This window comes from Papio anubis, chromosome 15 (genome assembly GCF_008728515.1).
Source record: "Papio anubis isolate 15944 chromosome 15, Panubis1.0, whole genome shotgun sequence".
Taxonomy (NCBI): domain Eukaryota; kingdom Metazoa; phylum Chordata; class Mammalia; order Primates; family Cercopithecidae; genus Papio; species Papio anubis.
In genome coordinates, this window is record NC_044990.1 from 29,082,550 (window position 1) to 29,109,664 (window position 27,115).

Genomic DNA, 27,115 nt, shown 5'->3' on the forward strand with positions numbered 1-27,115 from the left:
GGAGCCACATGGTCAGAGTATGAGGCAAATGATCAGAACAGAAGGTCAGGCTGAGACCTGGGGATGCTCCCTAGATCACAATGTGTCATTGCAGAGGCTTTTAATGTGGCACTCAGTGCCTTGAGCCTGAATGGGTGGACTGATGAAAAGAGCTAAGAAAGCAAATATCTCCAGGCACCAAATACCAATTTTGAAGACCTGCCCGAGACCAGGAAAATACGCAAATGGACAGTTGTCAACCCGTACATGCCTGTAGGGCTGTGACCCATTAATGAAAAGAGTCAAACTCTGTAAGATATTTGAAAAGATTTATTCTGAGCCATATATGAGTGACCAAGGCCCATGACACAGCCCTTAGGAGGTCCTAAGAACATGTGCCCAAGGTGGTTGGGGTGCAGGTTGGTTTTATACATTTTAGGGAGTCATAAGACATCAATCAAATACATTGAAGATATATACTGGTTTGGTCCAGAAAGGTGGGACAACTTGAAGGAGGTTGTGGGGGCTTCCAGGTTATAGGTAGATTTTAAAATCTTCTGATTGGCAGTTGGTCGAAGGCATTATCAATAGAAAGGAATGTCTGGGCTACCATAAGAGGTTGTGGAGATGAAGGTTTTATTATGCAGATGAAGCCTCCAGATAGCAAGCTTCAGAGAGAATAGATTGTAATGTTTCTTATCGGACTTAAGGTCTGTGTTGATGTTAATGCTGGAGGATATAGTGAGGCAAGTCTGACCTCCACTTCCCCTCATGGCCTGAACCAGTCTTTCAGGTTAAATTTTAGAGTGCCCTGGCTTAGGAGGAGGTCCATTCAGATGATTAGGGGGCCTTAGAATTTTATTTTTGGTTTATACCCACAACTTCTGCAGCAATTGATGCAGAACAATAAGGACTTGATCAATGACGGTCAGCTTCACTATTTTTTTGCGTCCACTTTCAACTCTAAACCACTCAGAGAAGGTCAAATATGGTCCCCAAACCAATCACATAAGATGCACCACTTCTATTTAGCCTGCTGAATGGCCTATGCCAGTGACCTCCAATCAGAGCATGCCTGAGGCTTTTCTTTTCACCATGGAGGATGCCCACTCTTCCACCTGTCTGTGAGTCTGCTAAATATTAATACAAGTGATGCAGCTGACTCTCTTACTATAGACTTACGTGCTCTCATTTGGATAGTCTTCATTTCCACAAGATCTATATAATAGACATATGAAGATTCATTATTTAAACAAATATCCCAAGAACCCACACATCTAAATAGTGCCATCCTTTTCAAGTAGTCTCTGAAGAATTAAAGTATTCTCCAATGATACCATTGTTGGGGCTTTTTCACTCCCGTAGTTTGGCAAGCAGGAGGGAGTGGCACTCAGCAGTTTCTTCTCTCCTGTTGTTTGTTGAGCAGGAGGGAGGGTTACAGCTCTTTTATTCCTGCTGCCTGCAGCTTAGCAAACAGAAGCATTACAGCTCTTTCACTCCCACAGGTTGGTGAGTTCCAGGTTCTTGTCCTGCATCCAAAAGGAATAAGGTATGCAGACAACAGAGAGTGAGCAAGGCAGAGTAGAATTTTATTGAGTGACAGAAAGAAAGCTCTCAGATGTGAGAGGAGACCCAGAAGTGGGTAGCCATCTGTGAGACTGAGTCCAGGGTTTTTATGGGCTTACAATGGGAGAGTGCATGCTGATTGGCTCATGGGTGGTCTTGGAAAGCACCATTCAATGGGTTAAAAGGCATCATTCAGAAGGAACCAATAGAGAGAGAGGGAGTAAGATGGGGACGGAAGTTCTCACTCTGGTCAAGGACTCTATCTGGAACTGGCAGCTTGGTTTTCAGGTTTTAAACTGTTCTTGGCTTGAAGGTCAGGTTTCACCAGGGACTCATCCCTGTCTGCCTAGGAATTTGTCTGTCTCCTGTTGCTATCACCATCATTTCTCAAAATATTTTTGGCACTTTTCTTTTTAGCATTGAATTTGGAGCCGATATAGAATTGTGTAGTGAGTTTACTCTTCATCTGATGCTTTCACATTTTCAATCATTCTCCCCTCTCTCTCTCTCTAACATACAGTAACATACAGTATCCCTGCACCCCTGTACTTTTCATTTCTGGCCTAGAATATACCCTCTGCAAGTGGCATTATTAATCTTATTCACCACCCTTGTCTCGAAAATAACTTCTATTTCCCCGATTAACCCACTCCCCTGCAAGAGTTTGTACTTTACCAAAATGCTATTCCAAAGAGTGACTCAAGGTTTTTCCCTCTATTTGAGAGGAGACTTGTCACAGACTCTACCTGTCTTTGCATTTTGCAATACGGGAGAATACAGGCAAATATTTAATCAATTTTGCTTTGTCTCAAATACTCCCTAAGTTCATTCTCCACCATGTCCTTCCTCAGATGGGGGACACTTTCAGTGTGCATGCCAGAGTGGGGACAGCAGACCCTCTATCACTGGCAAAGCAGATGGTGTGTTCTCATTTCTTTGACACACATGTGGGACAGGCTTTTTTGTGCTTGTTCTGTTCTTGCCCTGCAAATGGTGCAGCAGCATCTGTGGCAGAGACTAGTTTGGGGGAATTATAAACTGCATGAACCCATGTGAGTTGCAAGCAATCACTTTTCTCAGTGTGAATTCCTACCATTAAATGGTACTTGTCCCTATACATCACTGCTTTTGTTAGTAAGGTTCAAACATCAGAAGTCTGCCAAGTGATTCTCTCAGTTCAGGTGAGTTTATAATGATTCTTTCTGGCTCTCGTAAAGAAACTGAACAAAGCAGCTCTGAGTCAACTCTGGGGTTGCATAGACAAATGTTCAGGGCATGCTGGAGTGTTTACTATGTACGAGGCTGTAGAGCTGAGAGCCCGCTGAAGCACAATTGCTGGAAATGGTCTATAAACAATTCATAATAAGGATATTCAAAAGGGGCACTTTGCTTTGAAGTGATAAAATCATTGAATTGTTCACAATGTCCACACTGATCCTTTGTAATTCTTCAGTCATTCCCCTAGTATGGTATGCTGTGAGGTTGGAGATGCCTGGCAGGATGTTTGAGCAGTTCCATTTTAATTCTTTACTCTATATTAGCTCTTGGGGGTGGGTGGGTGGAGAGGAAGTCTTCCGAATCCTTCTCCTCTCATTCTTGTACCTCAAGAAATTTCCTGCCCTGTCATTCCTTCGAAAACATCAATTAGTGCTCAGAGATGTGTATTGACACACCCTTCCCTTCTGCACAAACGACCTTGGGGCTAACAGGAAGACAGAAGCCGACCCAGAGTCTGGTGACTGCCAGTCTGCACATTATCTCCTCGCTGAGACACCACAAGGTAAGGACATTTCCCCACAGATGTCACCTGAGCGGGAGATGGCAGCCATTTTCAAGGGCCCAGGCAGCACTGTGGAAGAGGTCACCCCCAGTCTGCTGTCCCTAACCTGTGACTGAATACCTGTCGTCTATTCTGTAGCACTCTATGCTGATCTCCCTCATGAGGCATCACTCTAATTCCTTGTTTACACATCAGTCTCCCAAGAGGCTGTAAACTCCTTAGGGCAGGGGTTGTATTTTAGCATTGCTTTATGACCAGCTGAATCAAATCAGCAACAGTGAAAGGCGACCAAAATCAAAATTTGATGCCAAGCATTTTAGGGAATCAGGAAATAAAATATGTAAGTATATACATATATATGTGTGTATCTATCATGTATATACATATATATGTGTGTATCATGTATATACATATATATGTGTATATCGATCATGTATATACATATATGTGTGTATGTATACACATGTACATACATACATTAGATGTGTTGGAATGGCATGGTTTTAGTCCTCTGGGAATTATTTGTAGAAGAAATAAATCTGTGTAAGATAAATCAAAGTCAAAATTTGCCATAAAACTAATGATCACTTTCCAACTGGCTTCTTGTGAGACTCAAAAAACTTCACAGATATGAAAATCACTTTGGAAACATAATGCTTTTTAGCCATAGATAATATGTTATTGATAATAATAATAGATATAACTATATCTATATAATCAATATTGTGACATGTCACTCATAAGTACTTCAGCATGCATTTTCTAAGAATAAGAACATTCTACTACATAAATAACACTTTCATTATGATAGCCAAGAAAAAATAAGATATAACATATCTAATATACAGGCCATATTTGAATTCCCCAATTTTCCCAAAATTGACTTTCATGTATTTTTTCTGTGATCCAGGATCCCATCAAGATTCACACGTTATATTTGGTTGCTATTATCTCTGTGATCTCTTTAACTATAGTATAGTTCTCAGTTCTCCTGTCTTTGCACTTTTTAAAAGTTTTTTGTAGAGACGGGGGTCTCACTTTGCTACCCAGGTTGATCTCAAACTCTTGCTTCAAGTAATCCTCCTGCCTTGTCCTCCCAAAGTTGGGATCCTTTGTACTTTTTTTTAATGATGTTTTTATGAATTCAAGGAAATTGTCTTCCTGAATGTCCCATTGTCTGGCTTTATATGATAGTTTTCTCATGATTGGATTCAGGTTAGCCTATTTGGTAAGATATTGCACATAATTTACATTTTTTAAAAATTATTTTAATCATAAATATACTATAGTACTGTGGCAGAAGACTTGAAAAGTAGAAAAGAAAGAGAAGCCACCAATAATCCCACTGACCTGACTCACACAATATCATTCCAATGCATTTCCAGCCTTTTCCTTATTAATCTTTTTAAGATAGTTTTAATTATACTGCCAATCCAACTTTGTATTCTGGTGGTTTTTTACATAATATCACATCCTAAGCAGTTTCACTATAAGTAATGGCATCAGTACTAACAATATTAACTGCCATTTATTGAGTGCTTAATGAGTCAGAAGCAGTATCAGGCAAACTATATTTATTATTTATTTATTTTAAAGTTCATGACAGCCTTATGAAATAAGTTCTATTATTATCCCTGTTTTAGGACTGAGAAAACTGAGACTCTGATACCACAGCTGGTAATGAGTAAAGAAGATATTTGAAACTGGGTGAATGTGATTCTAGTCCACTCTCTGTTTCCTATAATTTCTATTGAATGTGCTTCGACCTGTTCATTTCATGTAAACACACTAGTAGCCCTTATCAGCTTAGGCCTGCCCTGCTGTTTTAGAATATTTCACAAACCCTAACTTTTTCTTTGGACTGCCCCTTCAACTTATGAGCAAAGCCCTGCACTGGCTTCAGAGACTAGTGCTATTTTTTGCCTAAGAACTTAAATCTAAACCAAATTTAGTTTACCCGGTCTATTTTTGTTTCTCAAGGAGGCAATGCAACAAAGTCATCAAAAAGACTGGGTAAAGGTGAGTGAATAAAATCAATCAAATGAGACTACTGCTGAGGCCAAGGTCTCAAGTATTCCAGGCCACCATGGGTGGTGGTGGCAGGTTTCTGTCCCTGGGCCCCAGAGGCCCCTCTTCGAGGAGGTATTGCCCTTGACAGAAGCATGGCTGTGGGTTGGGGATCTGTCTTCTCTTTGGCTCTCATAGGAGACCCTGAAATTTAAGCTGTGCAAAATGATCCTGATGTAAAGGGCCTCTAACCCAAGCACACCCCAGTGATTAGAAATGTGTCAGATGTGAAAGCCTGGAGAAGCACAAATTCTAATACTTCTCAATGCCCTTTAATGTGGGTTATATGCCTACATTTGTCTTATAGCCCATGGTGCCATCCAGGGAGGAGGCAGCAGCAGTAACAGAAACTTTTGCCAGTACAGCCTTTGGGAGGGCTGTGAGCACAGCAGAAAGGAGCCTAATGCATTTCAACTGCAGCCAAGTTAGTGGTTTAGACTTCATAAACATGTCTTAAATGTTATGACTCTTATCTTTATGCCATGGCATTCCTACTCCAAAGGATAGCTGCTTAAAATTTTAAATATATAAAAAATTAAAAACCCCAATTCAGCAAACAGTTCAACAACTTTGATGAGAAGAAAAGTTGATTAATCATTTTTTTTGTTGCTTGCCTTTCTTTTGGCCTTTTCCTGACCTTTTCCAAAACCATTACACATCTGGGATGCTCAATCATTTACTAAAAGGGTTAAGGCAATATAACCTCCGTGTGATTAAGAATAAAAATGAAGTGGAATGGAGTTCGTCAGAGTTTTACAGTTTTACTTGACTCAGGGGTTGGAGGTGGTGATCAGGACCTAGAAAATTTCTATTATAATAATTTTCTTTAGTATTTGGTATTGAGAATGATGGGAAAAAATCAAGAGATGTGATTAACCCATGAAGCTAGCTCTATTTGGTTAAAGACTGCCCTAGCCCTGTAAGTTATTCTGTGATGCTGTCTGTAATGAATTTAAAGAGCCTGTTGTTACCCACATGTGTCAGTTATCTATTGCTACCATGATGCTCCATAAAAAATAAACACAAACATTCAGTGGAATACAATAATAGATGTTTATAATGCCTACATTTGGAGTGCTTAGCTAGGCAGTATGCTGATCTTGGCTGTGGACATTCACATATCTGGGGGTAAATTGGCTGTCAGCTGATCAAGGCTTCCCTTGACTGGGATGATTGGGGCAACTTGGCTCAGTTCCAGTTGTCTTTCATTCTCTAGCAGACGTATTCTTGAGGCGATGACAGAGGCACAAGAAAGCAAGCCTCAATGTACAAGACCATTTCAAGTCTTTGATTGTGTCATACCTCCTAAATTCCATGGGACAAAGCTAATTTTGAGCCCGATTTCAAGTGGTGGAGCAGGTTACCTTATCCACGGTAGGAGGACATTACAAAGTTACCTGCAAAGACCTTGTTAAAGGGATGGTAAAAATCTGGGTCCATATACCAGGTGATACTATGTCATGTAGGGTTAAAGTCAGTATGAATTGTTTTACCAACAGCTAACATCCAGTGCAGATCCAATCATGAGGACAAGCTGTGTAAGAACAACAGGCGCCTTGGTGGCTGGCTTCATAAGCCAAGGTAGAAGAAATAAATTAGTATCAAAAAGTAGCCAGGGCTGGGTAGTGGCTTACTTCTGTAATCCCAGCACTTTGGGAGGCCAAGGCAGGTGGGTTGCTTGAGCCCAGGAGTTCAAGACCAGCCTGGGCAACATGGAGAAACTCTTGTCTGTCACTACAAAAAAAAAAAAAAAAAATTAGCCAGGCTTGATGGCATGTGCCTGTAGTCCCAGTTACTTGGGAGATTGAGGTGGGTGGTCTGCTTGAACCTAGGAGGTCAAGGCTGCAGTGAGCAGTAGTTGTGCTGCTGCACTCCAGCCTGGGCAACAGAGCAAGACCCTGTCTGAAAAAAAAAAAAAAAAAAAAAGGTGGCCAGAAATGTCAATCCTTTCTAAATTGATCCGTAGATTTGATGCAGCCTCAATCCAAATCCTAGCAAGATCTGTTGTAGAAATCAACAAGCAGATTCTGAAATTTTTATGGAAAAGCAAAGTAAACAGTTTAGTGAAAAGAATTTGGAGAAAAAGCAAAGTTAATCTAAAGAATTAACTGTAAAGCTACAGTATCAAAAGCATGCATGTTGGTGAAAGAATCAACACAAGTCAATGGAATTAAACTGAATCCAAAATAAATCCACAAATAAAAGGGTAATTGATTTTCAACTAAGGAACTAAGGAAATTCAATGGAGGATAGTTTTTTTCAACAGATGTCAGTGAAACAGATACCGCTATGCAAAAATGTGATTTTCAACCCATCCCTTGCCTCAAATACAACTCAAAATGGAACATAGGCCTACATGTAAAACCTAACAATAAGAAATTTCTAGAGGAAAACATAGGGAAGAGATTTTTGGAACCATGGATAAGCGCTACTTTCTTAGCTAGGCCACACACACAAAAATAAGTAGGACTTCATTGAAATAAAAAGTGCTGTTCTTTGAAATATACTGTTAAGAAAAAAAAATAGACAAGACACAGACTGGGACAAAATATTTATAAAATACATATATTATGAAAGACTTGTTTTCAGAATATATAAAGAACTGGGACAAATAATAATAAAAATAAACTAACAACCTAATAAAAAAATGGGTAAAAGAATTGGACACTTCAGCAAAGAAGGTATGTGGAAGGCAAATGAACAAATGAAAAGATACTCAACAGTATTCATCATTAAGGATATGCAAATTAAAAACAGTGAAATACCGCCATACCTCTTTTTAACAATTGAAATTTTAAAACGACAAGGTCAAGAGCGGATAAAGATGCAGAGTAATTGGAACACTCAGGTATTGCTGGTGGTAATGCTAAGTGCCACTTAAGAAGTCAGTCTGACAATTTCTTGTAAAGTTGAATGTCACTTACATGACTGAGCATTTGGATGTTTACCCAAGAGAAATGAAAACATAAAGCATTTGAGTATCTACCCAAGAGATATAAAAAATCTTCGTGTTTCCAAGTGATCTCATTGTTCAGTTCCCACCTATGAGTGAGAACATGCGGTGTTTGGTTTTCAGTTCTTGTGATAGTTTGCTAAGAATGATGGTTTCCAGCTGCATCCATGTCCCTACAAAGGACACAAACTCATCCTTTTTTATGGCTGCATAGTATTCCATGGTGTATATGTGCCACATTTTCTTAATCCAATCCGTCACTGATGGACATTTGGGTTGATTCCAAGTCTTTGCTATTGTGAATAGTGCTGCAATAAACATACGTGTGCATGTGTCTTTATAGCAGCATAATTTATAATCCTTTGGGTATATACCCAGTAATGGGATGGTGCAGCACACCAACATGGCACAAGTATACATATGTAACAAACCTGCATGTTATGCACATGTACCCTACAACTTAAAGTATAATAATAATAAATAAATTTAAAAAAAAAATCTTCATGTTTAGCAGTGTTATTCATAACCTCCAAAAAATTACAAACAACCCAAATAACCGCCCAGTAAATAAATGAACAGACTCTGGTACATTGATACAATGGAATATGACAGCAATTAAAGAGAATAACTTGTGATATATGTAACAACATGGATGAACTCAAATGCAAAATGCTAAGTGAAAAAACGCCAGACTTAAAAGACCATCTGCTCTGTTCTTTCATATGAATGACATGCCACAAAAGGCAAACTATAGGGACAGTGATTGCCAGGGGCTGAGAATGGAGAGAGAAGACTGATCACAAAGGTGCAGAGAGAATGCTCTAGGTCTTGATTGTGGTGGTGCTGACACAACTGTATGTCTTTTTCAAGATCCATCAAATTGCACACTTAAAAAGGGTAAATTTTACCGTATATAAATTATACCTTGAAAAACCTGACTTTAAGAAAAGGGAAGCCAGGGAAGCAAAAGGCAGAGCCTTAGTGATGTACGTCATACATCACTAACTAGGTGTGTAGCTGAAGCCTCCATTCCAGCCGCTAAGCATGTGCTGAGCCACGTGCCACCTTTTCTTAGTCTTTCCAGTCAACAGCTATTGTTAGAAAAGACATCTTGAACCAAAAGCTTAGACATTTTAGTACTCTTTTCCCCAGATTCCTTTTCCAGAAATGTGTCCTACAGAATGAATCTTAAATTACTTAAGTGCTGATGATGCCTGTTGTGCAGCTCTCTACAGCAACAGATGTAAGAAGTGCTCACTTTCTGAGCTTTGAGGTCGTGTGTCTAACCTCTTCCGTTTCCCTTTAGAAAGAATATGTGCTTGAGGCAGGTCGATCTGCCACACCTGAGCATTCCACACTCTCTGGCTGTAGTCAAATCTCTGGGGTGATAAAATTGATTACTGAGGAGATGATAACAAGATGCTTAACTCCAGATTCCACAGACTGCCTTGTTCTCCATCATAGACTATATCTCAGGCCGTACCCCCAGGAGGCCCTGGCAGCTTAGAGGGCTGCCTTGTAGAAACTTTGGTCAAATCAAGTCACAAGTCAAGAGAAGAAAGTGGCTAAGTTTTAGAAATTGCTGAAACAAATCCTTCTATGACTAGAAGCCACCCTGAATGGTTGCTCACTCACCATACAGCCCGGAAGAAACCAGGGTCTCTCCTAGTTCCTATGGAAAGAGGTCAGGGTGTCTAGTCTAACTCTCGTACTCACTTAAACCACCAAAGAATTTACCCTCAGTTCAGATTTGGCTTTATGGCAGCTGATTGGTGGTAGTACTAAGGGCAGGGGAGGTAATTGCCTCACTTCCCAAGCTTTCAGTCCTATTGGAAGGTGACACAGCTGTAGTTTTACCCATCTTGAAGATGAGAAGGTGATTGGTCCAATCCCCTCTTACATAGATGAGGAAATGAACCCTCGAGGTCTAACTTTAAAGCCAGTTAGTAGCAAGTGGTGCCACTGATTAAGCCTCCTGATATTCAGTTATGTGTCTGATCAGCTAGCTTCAGACTAAACTGAGTCTTTTGCTTAATAATTTGCCTAAGAAAAACAGATACAACACACACACACACACACACACACACACAACAGAGAAAAATACAACTACCATGCATCACATACACATCTAATATTACGGAATCCAAATCAATTCTTCTTCTTTTTTAAATTTATTTTTATTTTTTTGTTTTGTTTTGTTTAAGATGGAGTTTCGCTCTTGTTGCCCAGGCTGGAGTGCAACGGCGCATTCTCGGCTCACTGCAGCCACAGCCTCAGGGATCAGTGATTCTCCTGTCTCAGCCTCCCGAGTATCTGGGATTATAGGCACCCACCACTACGCCTGGCTAATTTTTGGTATTTTTAGTAGAGATGGGGTTTCACCAGGTTGGCCAGGCTGGTCTTGAACTCCTGACCTCAGGTAATCTGCCCATCTCAGCTGCCCACAGTGTTGGAATTACAGGCGTGAGCCACCACGCCCGGCCCAATCCTTCTTCTATTGGGGTTGTTATTAGAAGTAAATAGGAGAAAAGAAGGAAGTCTTAAGAGCCCAGGCTCTGGAGTGGGCTATTGGGATGCAAAGTAATTTAAAGTATTCTGTGCCTCAGTTTCCTTATTTGTACAAAATGGATGATGATAATACCTCTACCATAAAGTTGTTATAAATATTTAACTGGTTGCTATATGTAAAATGCTTAGAATGGAGCCTGTCACATGAGTGGAAATTCACTATTACTCTCTCCAGTGGCCTGAAGCTTTACAATTGGAGCTGTTCGCATGCCATAGTTCTCCTTCCTGGTGCAGCTACCTTCTTTGTGGCTCTTCTCTTTAGATCAAAGCAGCACCAGATAGTGCAGTAAAAGATCATGTTCATGCTAGAGAAAACTGGTTCTTTACCTCAAATGGCACCCCCTTGTTATATTCCTTCCACCTGCCATTATTCCACTGTTATTCCATTCACTCTATTTCCATTCCCTTGGGTTTCCCTCTTTCGCTGTCTTCATCTACCTAAACCTTCCTCCATTATTTCCTCCATTTCTTCCTTCCTTCCTTCCTTCCTTCCCTTCCTTCCTTCCTTCCTTCCTTCCTTCCTTCCTTCCTTCCTCTCTCTATTTCTTTCTTTCCTTCTTTCTCCTTCTTTTTTCTTTCCTTCTTTCTTTCCTTCCTTCCTTTTCCTTTCCTTCCTTCCTTCCTTTTTCCTTCCTTCCTTCCCTTCCTTCCTTCCTTCCTTCCTTCCTTCCTTCCTTCCTTCCTTCCTTCCTTCTTCCTTCCTTCCTTTCTTTCTTTCTTTTCTTTTCTTTCTTTCTTTCTTTCTTTTCTTTTCTTTCTTTCTTTCTTTCTTTCTTTTTCTTTCTTTCTTTTTTCTGACATAGGGTCTCACTCTGTTACCCACACTGGAGTGCAATGGCATGATCATGGCTCACTGCAGCCTCGACGTCCTGGGCTCAAGCAATCCTCCCACCTGAGCCTCGTGAGTAGCTGAGACTACAGACATGCATCAACATGCCCAGTTATTTATTTATTTATTTTTTAAATTTTTGTAGAGATAAGGTCTCGCTATATTGCCTAGGCTAGTCTCAAACTCCTGGGCTTAAGTGATCCTCCCACCTCGACCTCCCAAAGTGCTGGGATTACAGGCCTGAGCCACCTCACCTGGTTGTATTTTCCTTTAATCAATGACATTCAGCTTCCTGCTGTCCCCTCCAAGAGTGTGAAGGGCTGTCGTCAGGTTGTTGCTGGAAATATTAAAGCAATCAGAAGGCTGGATCATTCCTGTAGCAGTATTGGCTGAGTGTCTACTGGGCTGGAGCCATTGGAGAAGCCAGTTTTGACCATTACCCGGGGTTTACATCTGAGTCCATGGACTTCACTCAAGTTGTTGGCGTAGTTTGGATAGTAAGCACTTGAGTTTATGACTTCTAGATAATTTTTCACTATAGCAGCCAGAGCTCAGGGTAAGCAAAAGGGAAAACTATGATATATTTATGGTTTCTCTCTGGCAGTGCCTTAGGACTGGAAGGTGGTACATTCTGGAAGGTGCTGGAAGTTGGGCCAGTAGGAACTGAAGGGATGTGAATAAAGCACTGATAGCATCTGCCACAGTCCCTGGTGAGTTCGTTCTCATACTTACATCCCTCTTAATTTCAATCTGTCTTGTCACCGATTCTTAGTAGGGGTGACTGTCAATACTTTTAAAAAGGAAAATAGGTTGGGCACGGTGACTCATGCCTGTAATCCCAGCACTTTGGGAGGCCAAGGCTGGCGGATTGCCTGAGGTCAGGAGTTCAAGATCAGCCTGGCTAACATGCTGAAACCCCATCTCTATTAAAAATACAAAAATTAGTTGGGCATGGTGGTGCACGCCTGTAGTCCCAGCTACTTCGGAGACTAAGGCAGGAGAATCACTTGAACCCAGGAGGCAGAAGTTGCAGTGAGCCGAGATTGTGCCAGAGCAAGACTCCATTTCAAAAAAAAAAAGGAAAATAATTACTGCAGAAAGGTTAGTGGGCCAGGGTACAGTCCCTACACAGAAGCTGGTTCCTAGGTCATAATTAATATTTATGACCCCAGACCTTAAAGTCTGAAGGGTCTGAGACCTCTGAGTTACTTCATCTCTATTAGTCCATAGTTTCTGTAGCTGCACATTTGGTTACTACCAGGAAAGAAAACACCTAGAGACATGCCAACAAATCCCCTTAAGAATCAGCCTCTGTAATATATCAGCGACTCTATCTCTTCCTGATAATCAGGTAACTTCTTTTTTTGCCTGTTGCTCTACAGGCATGAGGAACCCGAAATAACTACATGGCAGCCATCACTTTAGGGCTAATATAGTACTTCCTGTGGCTGCTGGCAGAAGAGCTCCCCATTTCCCAGTGAGAAACCATAATCTCTGGTCCAGCAGACCTTAACACTGGGGAGGGGGTGGGGGGACAAATTCCCCAAGTAGATCATGGTGTCAGGAGCCACTCCTCCTCTTACCCCTCGTTTCCTAAACCCATGAGTTCTTGCTGCTGGGGGCATTGTACCCTCAACAACGTTGATCTAGACAATATGCCACATTTTGAATGACACCACCCAAACCCTGCAAGTGACATCCTCAGGCTGGAACTCCAGTTGTACCTTTAAAACACCATTCAAATTTTCTACCAGACTACCTCTAGGGTGATATAGTATAGAGTAGGACCAGTGAATACCATAGCTGTGTGTCAATTATAATGCTTCCTTCCCTGAGAAGCAAGTCTGTTGGTCCAGGAAATGTTAGGTGGGATCCTGAAAAGCTAATCAGATCCTCTATGAGTGCTCAAATATCTTTCAAATGCTAGTGGTATTACAGAAGACAATCCACCAATATCCCATCCAGATCCATCGCGAATACTACAGTACACAGGATAATTACCTGCCACTTATATCCCATCCAAATCTATCCTCAATGCCACATTAAGTTGGGGCTTGCCACCACACCACTTACCACCAGCAATGGGATTGCTTATTGCTACTTGTCAAGCAAGTGATGTAGCTCCAGACTGTATCCCAAGGATCTGCTTCCTAGGATTACTTCTGGTACCAATTGTCTTAGCTTGTGTTCTACCAGAAGCAGATGCTGAGCTCAGTTTTTGAGTGTAAGTGGTTTATTGCGTAATTGACCCCAGGAAATGTCAGTAACAGCATGGAGAAAGGAGACAGCAAGGCTGTCTATAAAGGGCACATTATCAAATGAGCTTTGGCAACCATGGGCGACTGGAGCAAAATGCACTAAGGGGAACTCTGGAAGACCAAGTGGTGCCCATTCCTGAGTTATCTCTTCTGAGGGGCGAGGAAGCTGGGGCATTCGTTTATCAGCTCCCATCTGTCATTGGTAGAGGCAACTTCCGGGGGAAGACAGGAGGGCTATTAACTCCCCCACATTTCCAGCCTGCCACAGTGTATAGGGACTGAAAAAACTGGGCGTAGGAGAAAACTTTCAGGCAAGACTCACAAGTGCTGGCACTCAGAAGTTGATCCTGTATGCCCAGATGTGGGAAAGGCTGAGGCACTGTGGGAGTGGTCTGCTACAATGTGCAGGAATTATATATGGATACCAATTAATAGTTAACACTTATTGAGTGATTACTATGAACCAAGGGTGGCTCTATGCGCTATATGTGTATCTCATGTATTTCTCACACCATGAGAATAGTAATAGGGCTTAACTATCACTATCCTCATTTTCCAGATGGAGAATCTGAGGCTCAGAGGTGTTAAGCAATTTCTCCAAGGTCATTCAGCTTGGATTCAAAATCAGGAACTCTTCACCTTTCCAGAATATGGAGGACTATGATACAACTGATAGTAAGTCACCAACAGACACTGGCTGAGTGAGATTTTCTTTAATACCGAAGGCATTAAACATCACAGAAGCAACTAAACAGAGCAGAAAACCTCATAGCATGCTCTTGGTTGTAGGTACTGATTTGAGCGCTCGTGAGGATTTACAGCAAATAATAACAACGATCTGGAATTAGGCCTTTAGCAGGCATGAGAAGCTACTCTGTTCCATGTGCACAGGCTTTTTACAACCTCCACGTCCCACCCTTATGCTATCTAAAATGATTCTAAGGTCTATAGCTATATATTTACCCCAGCACATTTCTGAGGATTGATTGTGAGACTGGATGAATCAGTTGTCAGTTTTCTAGGTGTCGTGTCATTCAGCAGATCTAGGCTTCAGGCATGCATGAGGTTTGTCTTGCAGAGGGGAAGAGTGAGGAAGTGAGGGTAAATCTCCTGAAGCAAAGAAGCCTTAGAGAGGACTCAATAAGAACTAGAAAGGCAAATGTCTCAGAGGCCAGCTAAGTATCAGAAAATGAGGAAAGCAGGCTCAGTGCAAGGTAACAGGGAGTGTGGCAAAAAGGCCAGTACATACCCTGTCTAAAAGTGGCAGTTGCTACTCAGCTCAGCCAAGTACAGTAGTATCCCTTTATCTAGAGAGATATGTTCTGAGACACTCCCCTCCCAGTGGATGCCTGAAACCATGGATAATACAGAACTCTATATATACTATGGCTTTTTTTCCATCTAATAACTGAAACAGCTACTAAGTAACCAATGGGCAGGTAGCATCTATGCTGAACAAAGGGGTGATTCACATCCCAGGCAACACAGAGTGGGACTCAGAGATTTCATTACGCTACCCAGAACAGCGTGCAATTAAAACGTATACATTGTTTATTTCTGGCATTTTCCACTTAATATTTTCAGACTATGGTTGACCCACAGGTGGCTCAAACTGCAGAAAGTGAAACTGTGGATAAGGGGGTACTAGTTTTACTATTTGGGAAAGTGGCCCGTTGCTTTCAGAGAATCAACAATTAGTTGAAAATACAAATTTCTATGGGTAGTTTTCTAATTTTCAAATGTCAGTAGCTAATTTACAATTATCTAAAATACTATGTGGGCTAATTTGTGAGCTTTGCCTTAATGTTTGTAAGACTAATTGCCACTGGAAATGGAATTCTGCCTGGCTGGAACCCTTAGTGATAGAAATAGAACCCGTAAGTGGCGGTTACAGAGAAATAGGCCTTGGTCCAAAATAAGAGCACATTTTCTATTTAATATTATTCAAAGGCAGAGTGGTCTGCTGTGGGGCATGAGTTGCTCATTTCTATAGATGTTCAAGTATCAATTGGTTGACATCTTTGCCAGAGCTGTGTAAAGGAAGACCAGCCATCAGATAGACGGGATGTTAGGCTTCACATCTCTCTTTCAAACCTGAGCTCCTTTGAATCAAAAGCACTACTTTTTCATGAAGGTTTCAATTCAAAGCTGGACTGGGCATTCAGAATGAGCCTTTTGGTTTTACATTCTGTGTCGTATGTAGAACACATGTGTGTCTCTTCTGGTCTGTTAATATAGGATGGGACTGAGATGCCTTTTCCAAGGGAAAATGTTTCAAAGGCTGATTATTACTATTTTAGACTTCCTATCTCTTGGGTTTGTCTTGCTCTGAGTTGGCCTGTGTTTCTTCAAATCCACTCAGCAAGGTTCAGCTTGGCTTGGCTGTGTCTCTGCTGGTATTATTTTCTATGGAAATACATGCACACAGACTCTGATAATTTATACACATTCAGATGTAACCATAAGGAGAAACCAACACTTTACTATATATTTTTAAATTGCCATAAATCTGAGATGTGGAAATGAACAATTTTTCTTCTTCTGAACACATATATTTGCCAATATTGGTATTTTCTGCACCCTCAAAAATATTGACTGTATCAGTATAACACTGAAAATGCGGACATTTAAGCAAAAACAATTTGGCCAATTAAACCAGATACATCAATTAATTCAATGACAAAAATAAGTCAAAGAACTCAGCTTTGGCACATGGAGGCATTCAAGACACCAGCATCTGTTTTATTTTTGACAGCAGCGTCTGGTCCTTATATATTCATCTAACACTTTCAGTAGATCTTGACTTCAGTATGAAACTTGCTCACATTTTCAGATCTACAAAGGACAGATTTTAACCATTATTCTGAAAATGCTTTCCTTTCCATAAGAAAATGAAGAAGAAAAAAGCCTGCTTTATATTAAAATGCTTATTTTAGCCATGAAGATAAGCCCCAGCCATTCTCAGATGCTGAAATACTTTGGTTTGGAAGATCTTTACTGCATGGTTCTTGGCTTGGCGCCTCATCACGCTAGAGAATCCAGTCTACGTGAATGTTCTGTTTTTCAAGCATTTGTTTGCAAAGTCTAATCTGGAAGGGGAATTAATATTATTAAGGACCTTTTATGTGCAAGGGCTGTGCCAGGCATTTAACATGTATTACCTTGTTTAACCCTCACAATGACCCAGCAGGGTAGGCATTACTACCCACATGAGAAAGCAGGCTCCGGAGCATCAGAATCAAATCAGAGCCTGGGACTCAGGGCAGCCAGCTCCAAGGTCACACAGGTTTTGTTCTTTTCGTTTGTTTGATTTTTTCAGCATAAGAAAAATGATGGGGGAAAGGAGAAGAGAAACCCATTGTAAACTTAGGTAATCCAAAATTAAATTTCAGGGACCATTTATGAAATTATCTCTTTGAATCGTAATTCCAGTTACAAATTAAATTTAACTGTAGGGAGACCTGAGTACAAACATTCATTGATTCTTAGCCTTACAGTAAATTTGTGAGATCAAAACTTCCTAAATCCTGTTGCACATGGTACTAGCTACTACTGACTTTGACTTTCAGTTGTTAGACTGATCATTAGCAAACAACTTCTGGGCCAAGTGCCCACATCAGCTTTCAGTGAACTTCGGGATTTTTCTTTGCTCCGATTTGTAACAATCTGTGTATGCCTTCTTTGGTAACCCTGATGAGTGCTCAAAGTAGGACTTTCGGCAGATATCCTAAGGCTGATATCCCAAATCTGCGTTTGTTTTTTTCCTTGAGGATTAAACAGTATGTTGAATCAACATTCTATCAAGAGGCTTTGTAGTGCTTTTACCAAGAAGTTTTTAGTGAGAGCTGCATTCAGTTCAACTTTCTCAGTTCCTTCTCCTACCCTGGTTTAGTGTGTTGAAAAATCCTTTCACATCAGCATTTATGCAGCATATAATTTTTTTACTCTCATCCAACAGGCACATTTGGATTTACTATTTCACTTGAACAGTTGGTGTTTACTGGCAGCAACAAGAACAAAATTTATAGCAGCAAATGGAAGCTGAACTCGCATGCTGGCTTTGCACTGAAGAACTTTGTGTTTGCCATTTCCTAATTGTGAAAACAATATGTCCAAGATTTTGCAGTCATCAGCATTCTGATGTAACGACTTCCATCTGGTCAAAGGAAGAAATTCAGAACCTCTATCTTCTTTTGAATTCTACTTCAATGCAAAGGTAACTGGCTTGGGGGAATGTTGGAAGACAGAAGAAATTCAGACAATACATTCTGAAAAGCAACTATAACATCCAGTTTTCCAGGGGATAATTTTCCTGAAGAGCAAACAGGCATAGGGAGAGAGTTTGTCATGATCTTCTTGATGGAAGCGGCTCTAACTGGAGCAAGATGACAGGATTACTTGGAGGTGAGAGAGGATAAAGAAAGCAGGATGATTTGTGGCGCATTCCAATCAGAGGTAATAAGAAGTCAGAGATCCACAGAGACCATGCAATTGGAGAACAATATGGAGGCAATGGAGGCCAACAACGTGGTAATAAGAAGCGGTTTAACATCGCATCTCATCCCATCTGGCATTCAGAATTTGGCGCTGGTTATTGAAATATGAAGCTCCTGATGGTCCTCACACTCCTACAGTGACCTTCTTCACTCATTAGCCAGGAGTTGAAGCTGAAAGAAATGTAGCATATCTCAAATGCTTGCTTTGCATTTTTATATTCATTGATTCAACAAATATTTACTGAGCACTATATTACATTTTAGGAATGGCATTAGGTCCTGGAGATATGGGCTAACACACATTTCTTGGCTACCCATTATAGATAATTACATGAGAAACACAAAATATGCATAGAAGGGCCCTAATTTTGAGCTCAAACAACCCAGGAAGAAGACTTTTCTATAGCTACCTTTATACTTGATATTAATCTTTTTCTCTATACTTTATATTCATCTTTTTCTTCCTGAAATGAGAAGGGAAGGAAAATAGAATTCTAGAAATAATCTTACAGCTGCCCTTCACTCTATGGAAAAAGTGAGCTCTTGACAGGAAAGGGATTCTATCCATGATCTGACAATTCCTAAACAGCAACAGCATCATGGACATGTTTGTTCCTAGAGTCATAAACCTTCATACAGTAGGCATTCAGTTAATACATACTGATTGGCCTAACAGAGGAAGCTGGGCTTGATCATGAAATAAACTAGGCTATGAAATCATGGCTCCTAAAAGCTCATTAAAGGCAGCAACATGGAATGGAGACTGTAAGGAAGTTGCCTCCCGCCTGCCTTCTTCCTCAGACACATCATCCTGCAGATGTGAAAACGACCCAGACTCTGCCCGCATGTGGCCTCCAGGACCAGGAAGTAGGGCCTTGCCCCACCCTCATGAAGATGGCGGGCTCTGTCACAGAACTGCTGCTCTGCCCCTGACTCCTCTCACTCCCATGCTCTGTTGGAAACTCAAGCTGTGAAATCACAAAACGCAGAGAGGAAGTGGTCAACTATTGCACATACTCAAGCTACGTAGTCTCAGTTTATTCCATTCTTGCAGGATCATTGTAGGAAGGCATAAGAGTCCTGCTTACTGGTGAGCCACTGAACACAAACTCCCTTCTCACCTCTGCCTCGGATCCCACCATGCCTGAGGTCTAGGGCTAGAAGCGTTGTTTCATCCACATTAATTCAGGTCCTGGGCAACGTGGCTATTTTCTGACCTGTCTTCCTTCCCACCCTAGTGGTGAATTCTCTTTCTGAGATCTCAACTCCTCTCACCCAGCTTTTTCCAAGCAACCCTAATCAATCCAGCATATCGTTAGAATGTTAAACCTAAAAGGAAAAGCCATTCTGTGAGTACGTTTATGTAACAGGATATTAAAATGAGACCTTTCCTCTTGTCTCAGTGCTAGCTGACATCTTTGAACTGAGAAAAAAAATGTTGTTAAAAATGCTCATCTATGGCCGGGCGCGGTGGCTCATGCCTGTAATCCCTGTAATCCCAGCACTTTGGGAGGCCGAGACAGGCGGATCACGAGGTCAGGAGATCAAGACCATCCTGGCTAACACAGTGAAACCCCGTCTCTACTAAAAACATACAAAAAAATTAGCCAGGCATGGTGGCGGGCACCTGTAGTCACAGCTACTTGGGAGGCTGAGGCAGGAGAATGGCATGAACCCCAGAGGCAGAGCTTGCAGTGAGCCGAGATCATGCCACCGCACTCCAGCCTGGGCGACACAGCGAGACTCCGTCTCAAAAAAAAAAAAAAAAAAGATGTCATCTGCTAAGGAGTGACCCAAAAAAGGGTCCAATAACCCTGAAACCATTGCTCAAATCTTAGCTATATAAGGGGAGACTTGTAAATTAACGAGGAGGGCAAGGATTTTATCAGACAGAGCTTTCAGGCTGCTAAAATGCTTCCTCCTCCCTTCTCATGTGTTTTCCCCTCATCTTACACAAATAAGAGGGGGCCAGCGAATCGCTTGCAGAGCTGACCTAGGACCCTTAGGCTTCGGGAAACATAGAATGTATTAGTGTCTATTGCTGCTGAAGCAAATTAGCACACATTTAACAGCTTATACCTCACAGTTCTCTAGGTCTGAAGTCCAGTGGGCACGGCTGGTGTCTGGGCTTCAAGCCTCACAGGGCTGAAATCAAGGTGTTGGCCAGGCTGCACTCCCTCCTAGAGGCTCTAACGGAGCATCTGTTTTCAGACTTCTGCAAGTCGTTGGCGGAATTCAGTTCAATTTGCCTGCTGGACTGAGGTCCCTGCTTCCCTGCTTCCCTGCTTCCCTGCTTCCCTGCGGGCTGTCGGCAGGGACTGCCATTGGCTCCTTGCAGCCTCTCTCTGATTCTTGCACAAAGGCGCCTACATCTCAGAGCCAGCGAGAGTGTGTGGAATCCTTCTCACGAGGCCACGTCTCTCTGACTTCAGTCGGGAAATGTTCTCTGCTTTTAAAGGCTCATGTAATTATTTTGAGCCTACCCGATAATCCAGGATAATCCCCTCATCTAAAAATCTGTTACCTTAAACCACATCTGCAAAGTCCCTGTTGCCGTGTAATGTAAGCTATTCACAGGTTCTGGGGATTAGGGCAAGGACATCTTTGGTGGGGGCCTTATTCAGCCTACCACATAGAGATTAGTACCTGAAAAGCCAGAAGGTGAGAAGCTAGACAGAGCAGCCGGTGGCAGCTAAAGGAGAAAGGGGGCGAGAGCTGGAGGAGTTGCACTTCCATGCCGATGGCATGGCAAAGGGGATGTTGCCCCGGAGGACTCGGAGAATGGAGCTGGGCTGTCAGCCGAGAATGGGACTCCACTCAAAAGGAGGAACCGCCAGGAGACGCAAGGAACCCCCGCAGGAAGAAGTCAGAGATGGAGGAGGGAAGTCATAGCTGGAGGAGACACGTGTGTTAGGAAGCTGCAGTGGCAGTTCCCTAGTGGCGGTGTTTCAGAAGAACTCTGAAGATGCCCCTTGAGAAAAGCATCGGCCTTCAGACAACGTTTACACCGGATAACGCTACCAAATCACAACCTTGCCTTTCTTCCCTACTGCTGTTCCGAAGTGGGAGGACCCAAAGGCAGCAGAAGAGTCAAAGAAGAACAGCAGAAAGGCAAGGTTGGCTGTCATGCCCTGGCACACCTTGCTGCTACCCTGCAGCTCCCTGCCACCTGGCCATGTATTGCTTCCCCTCTATACCCTGCCTAGGCAGGTCTGGGCTGGGGACACAGGAAGCTTTGAGTTGGGTGAGCAATTGAAGCTTTGATTTTAGACTGAACTGGACCTTCAAGATCTCAAAACACAAAGTATTTGTTAGTAACTGAAAGGTGGCATAAATTTTAGATCACCTCGGATTTTGTCGCCAAATAAGGAAACAAGTTCATTGGGCAGCTCTAAGAAAGAATAGAATTGCTTCCTGCTTGGTCTTTTTTGTTTAATAGATCAGATTCACAAATTCCCCAACCCTTCTCTAGCAACGTGTAGGTTCTGATTACCAAGGGCTATCTCAAGAGAAGGGCCAAACATCTCCATTAACAGGAACTCAAGCCCTTGTTTCATTGAAATGTTTGGTTACAGCTTAATGACCACAATTGCAAAGCCAGAATATTGAGTTTTTATATGATATATTATTTACATGGAATAATGCCCTCTTGGTACCATATTGAACATAGTAAATTCTCTGATAATTGACACTATACAGAAAGAGTACTTTGAGAGATCAAGGAAGGCTAATGTTTTTTGATCTCTAATCCTTGGGCTACCTTTTCCGTGATGTCATGGAAAGAGCATTAGACTAGTTATTGTTCTAGAACTGGATCTCTCACTAACTATATACACATGGGCAGATCATTTTACATTTTTGAGCATCAGTTTCTTCATGTGTAAGGTGGTAACAACAATGTCTGCCCTGCCTTGTTCATAGGATTGTAGGGAGAATCAAATGACATAATGGTCGTGAAAATATATTTCTAAGTTGTAATCTGTATAATAAGGTATTACGAGTAATTGAACATTTATATATATTCTGTAACAGGTTGTAAACTTTTAAAGAGATCTAGTACACCATGCTTAATGGCCTATTTTTTGAAAGACACATCAAAAACTGTTGACAATAATTGCTTCTAGGTAGAGACATGATGAGAGTGATGGGAAAGAGGCAGACTCATTTTTCACTCAATTTCCTTTTGTATCTCTTGAATTAATACTATATAAACACATTATGCATTTCATTTAAACCAATACAATTCAATAACTATTTGAGAAGTTAAAGAAAAAAGATATATCTATTCTGAATAATAAATTGAAAATAATCTAATCTTCCTGTAAAATGGCTCTTTAGGATCTTTAATACTTTAGGTTTAAGTGAGATGATTTAATTGATGCAACCAACACAGAACTTGGCACATAGTAGGTATTCAAAAAGTGGTAGAGCCCTTTGCCTTGAGGCCATGATATGACTATCCACTCCCAGTGAATCTGCTATATACAAGGATATAGTTAATGGGATGCTGGATATTAGAAAGTTTATTGGATTTTACCAGGATGTTGGACACAGATGGTAAGTGGAAAATGCCAGAAAGTTGATGAATCATCTGGTAAACTAGTGGAAAAGGTAAATGGAGCCAGAAAGAGGCCAGAGAGGGCAAGGAAACAGAACAGGTCTGGAGAAAGGCAACTACAGTCATTATCTCATGTAACCCACTTTTCAGTTGCTGATGTTTCCAAAATGGTAAGTACATTTTGCAAACTGGAGTTATTCTGATCTTCATGCTATTAAATGCTTATTAGTTAACAAATAGCATGAAATCTCATTAGCTAGGCTGTGGGGTTTTTTTGTTTTGTTTTTCAAATTTAGGATTTCTCTTCATTTTATGGTAAGGAGCAGTGAGTCCATAAATCAGAACACTTTATGAGAAGTTCTAACACCTAGCCCTAATGCCAAGACTGAGAATCTGATAGCATAGCTATTAAATAATAAGACCCCTAAAAGACTTCCATTTCTGCTAACAGCAATGCCCAAGGCAGCCAGACACTATGTCTCCCTTTCTGTTTTAATGTAGTCGCATCAATTCTGCTATTCTGTTATAAAGCAAGCACCTATAATGACATTTACAAAACAGGCAAAATGAAAACGGAACAAAAACTCGAGCTATCACATGCAGAAATCACCACTGATGCTAAGACACTATAGGTAATATTGACATAGCTATGGGAAAATGTTAAATCTTGCTGCTCAAAGTGGTTCTTAAACAGCCTCATCAGCATCACATGGGAGCTTGTTTCCAATGCAGAATCTCAGGCCCTCCCCAAAGACCTACAGAATCAGAATCTTTAGTTTCACAAGATCCCTAAGTGATTTCTATGAATACTGAAATTTGAGAAGCACTAATTTAAATCTATCAGTGTGCTCCAGGTTTAAAACAAAATGTTGCTGATGAAAAGATAGCAATTGTTTTATCTCAGAAATGAGAAATGGTCAACTTTGGATTTTTCCTTGAGAATAAATAATTAATACATAAATTCAGCCCAAAACATAACATGGAAACACATTTCCAAAGAAAAAGCTTTGAGACAGTGGAACCATTTGGGAGCCATGGAAATTTAAAGAAGAAAATAGAAGAAAAAGAAGATCAAAGATGGAGGCTCTAAGTCTTGGCAACTGGTTGAATATAAAGTCCTGTGAAGACTGAAGATTCCCCTCTGGTGATTAGAATGAGGGGCTATTGGCTGAAAAAGGAATCTACTAACTAGTGAGGTACCAACAGAATGGAGCGCCAAACTAGGACATTTAAAACCTGGGATTTTTTCTTCATGGGATTGTCTGTTTTCTGAATCAGTCATTCTGTTTCACAACCAAGAGTTGCTTTTATTGCTTTCCCCACCATAGGCCCTTGATTTAAAAGGCTTCATCTATCAAACACTCCCTTTTGCTAAACAGGAGTATTTCCCCGTTTTTATTCATTAAAGTCCTTTTGATCAGTGTGAGATAATGTGTGTGACCATTAGATTTGCTGTAATTCTAGACAGAAGCAAAGAAACTTAATCATTTAGTTTGTATATATAGTTTTCCATATATGATTTTGGTTTGGTTAGAAAATAACTCAAGGACTTTCCCTAATTGTGCACATGAACAAGAATCCATTGCTAACCTGAGTGAAATTTCTCAGGACTAAGGTAAGAAGAAGGACTAAGGTCAACAAGGGGGATTATAAAATAGGAAGAGTTTTCCTACTGTTTCTGTAATGAGGTCTTCCCATTAACAATTCAGTTAAAGTCACTAGGAATTAACCTACACACCTAGAAATACTCAGACCTGTCCCACTTGGAAACAAACTGGAGAAACAGTAGACATCAGCAATCAGCAGGTGACTCTTTATTTTGAATTTGGGAATAATAAAATAAAGAAAAATCATTTGTAACTGTCACTTGCGATGTAGAAGGCCCTCATCATTCTAATTGCAGGGGCCGGGTTATAATCCATTACCATGAGTAATTTCTTCTGGAAAGTGCCTAAATAGTAAACCAGACATAAAGCCAACTTTATGTTAAGTTTTTGGTGATTTAAGGAATTCTGTTACAACAGACGACATTTTTGAGAGTGGAAATATACTTACATGGAACCAAAGTCTTAACTCCATGAGTAACTTTTAGTTGGCAGAGGTGAAAATTCTTCTTGAGCATTTAAGCATGGAGATTTTTAGTAAAGTTTTCAATTAATTAAAAAAATTTAAAAACTCCTTCCTCATATAGAGTAACTTTAATAGGTACCTAAACTAGCTTAAATATTGAGCTCTGTGTTGACACTTTTGGAGAATAATGTGGCAGCTGTTATGTTTGAATGTGTATTTGGATCCCAGCATGAACAGACAGGAAACAACTGTTTTAAAATCTCTTTTCTCTGTGTAGGTTTAGGTGCGGTCATCTTGGACTTGAGTCGTGTTTGTGAATTTTCATGTGTTACAACAACCAGGTGAATATACTGCTGTGGTTCAATGTCAGTAGGAATTAATACGTGCTTTAGTTAGCAAGTTAGAATTGGCTCACATTAGATGTGACTTTCGACAGTTTTACAAGAAAAATGGAATGAATTGAATATAATCATTTGAATTAGAGTATCTTTTACAGTTTCTCCATTCCTTTGGAGCTGATGGCAAGCCTGGAGAAGCATGCTAAAACAAGCTGACCCGAAAATCACATTCTTCTAGTTCTCACTTTGTGCAGTAGGCACAATTCAAATATTGTAAAAGAATATCTGTTGACTTGGGGATTTGTTAACAAAGTTGAAAAACAAGCAAATTATAAACCAGTATCGTGTAATAGATAATATTTTTATGGCTATCTCAGTGGTTTCGTTGGTTCCTCCTCCTGGGCTGGCAGCTGATCCTGGGCATGCTCTCACATTAGTACAGAAACACAGGAGACCGGGCCAACCTCCAGGACATCATCCCTATTGCCTTCTACTTTGGGCCAAAGCACATCATGTGGCAAGCTGAGAGTCAAGGGGCATAGATACAACCTCCAATATGTTTCCGTGTGTTTTCTTTTTTCCTTTCTTCCCTTCCTTCTTCATATGCCAGTCAAACTTTGTAAGATCTTTAAAAATGGGGCTCTTGCAAGCCTAATGACTAGATCAGGGCAAGATCAGGCTGAAACATCCTTTAGGTGAGCCAGATCTAGTGCTTTGCCTCCTGCATTTTGGGAATGTGATGATGTATGTGAGAGCACCACTAAACTGCAACATGTAACCGGTGTGAAAGACACACAGATACCATCCCAGACTATTAGACAGTTTTGCGGTTGTTATTGTTTTATTTTCATAGAGAGGAGCTATTTAATTTACTTAGCAGATTAACAAATTCTCAAACTAAATTCTATCCTAATATTCCTCTTAAATTTGTCCTGTAGACATGTGGGACCACTTTCTCACTTATTTCTTAACAGAGAGGAATAAGAACTGGTCACAATCCTCTCTATACTTAATTTGACATGATAAAATTTTTAAGATGAAGAAAAGTAGCTCCCTAAAATTATAGAAAAGGTGAGCAAATAATTGTATAAATCAGGAAAGGGAAGCCCTTTCTAAGTAACTTAATGTCAAAAGCAGGAGCCCTAAAGGAAAGAAAACGTAGATTTGGCTATATGTGAATTCAGAATATTTATATATTAAAGCCCAGTGTGATGGTTAATATTGAGTGTCAACTTGATTGGATTGAAGGATGTAAAGTATTGTTCCTCGGTGTGTCTGAGGGTGTTGCCAAAGGAGATTAACATTTGAGTCAGTGGACTGGGAGAGGCCAACCCAGCCGCAATGTGAGTGGGCACCATCTAATCAGCTACCAGTGCGGCCAGAATAAAGCAGGCAGAAGAAGGTGGGAGAAAACGACTTGCTGAGTCTTACAGCCTTCATCTTTTCTCCTCTCCTGGATGCTTCCTGCCCTCAAACATCAGACTCCAAGTTCTTCAGCTTTCGGACTCTTGGACTTAGACCAGTGGTTTGCCAGAGGCTCACGGGAGGCTCACGGGCTTTCGGCCACAGACTGAAGGATACACTGTCAGCTTCCCTACTTTTGGAGTTTTGGGACCGGGACTGGCTTCCTTGCTCCTCAGCTTGCAGACGGCC

General features: G+C 40.9%; 1 long non-coding RNA gene across 3 annotated transcripts; it reads left to right on the top strand.

Moving 5' to 3' along the window:
• The first annotated feature begins 638 nt into the window (after positions 1-638).
• On the top strand, positions 639-27,115 carry LOC110740446. 3 transcript variants are annotated; one of them, XR_002518367.2, is made up of 5 exons: positions 639-3,325; positions 12,347-12,452; positions 14,560-14,675; positions 17,959-18,216; positions 25,402-27,115. It is a non-coding gene; the product is annotated as an uncharacterized LOC110740446 (long non-coding RNA). The 3 variants fall into 3 exon arrangements; XR_004178703.1 differs by lacking the exon at positions 25,402-27,115 and adding an exon at positions 12,031-12,239 and having other exon boundaries at positions 17,959-19,909; XR_004178702.1 differs by lacking the exon at positions 25,402-27,115 and having other exon boundaries at positions 17,959-19,909.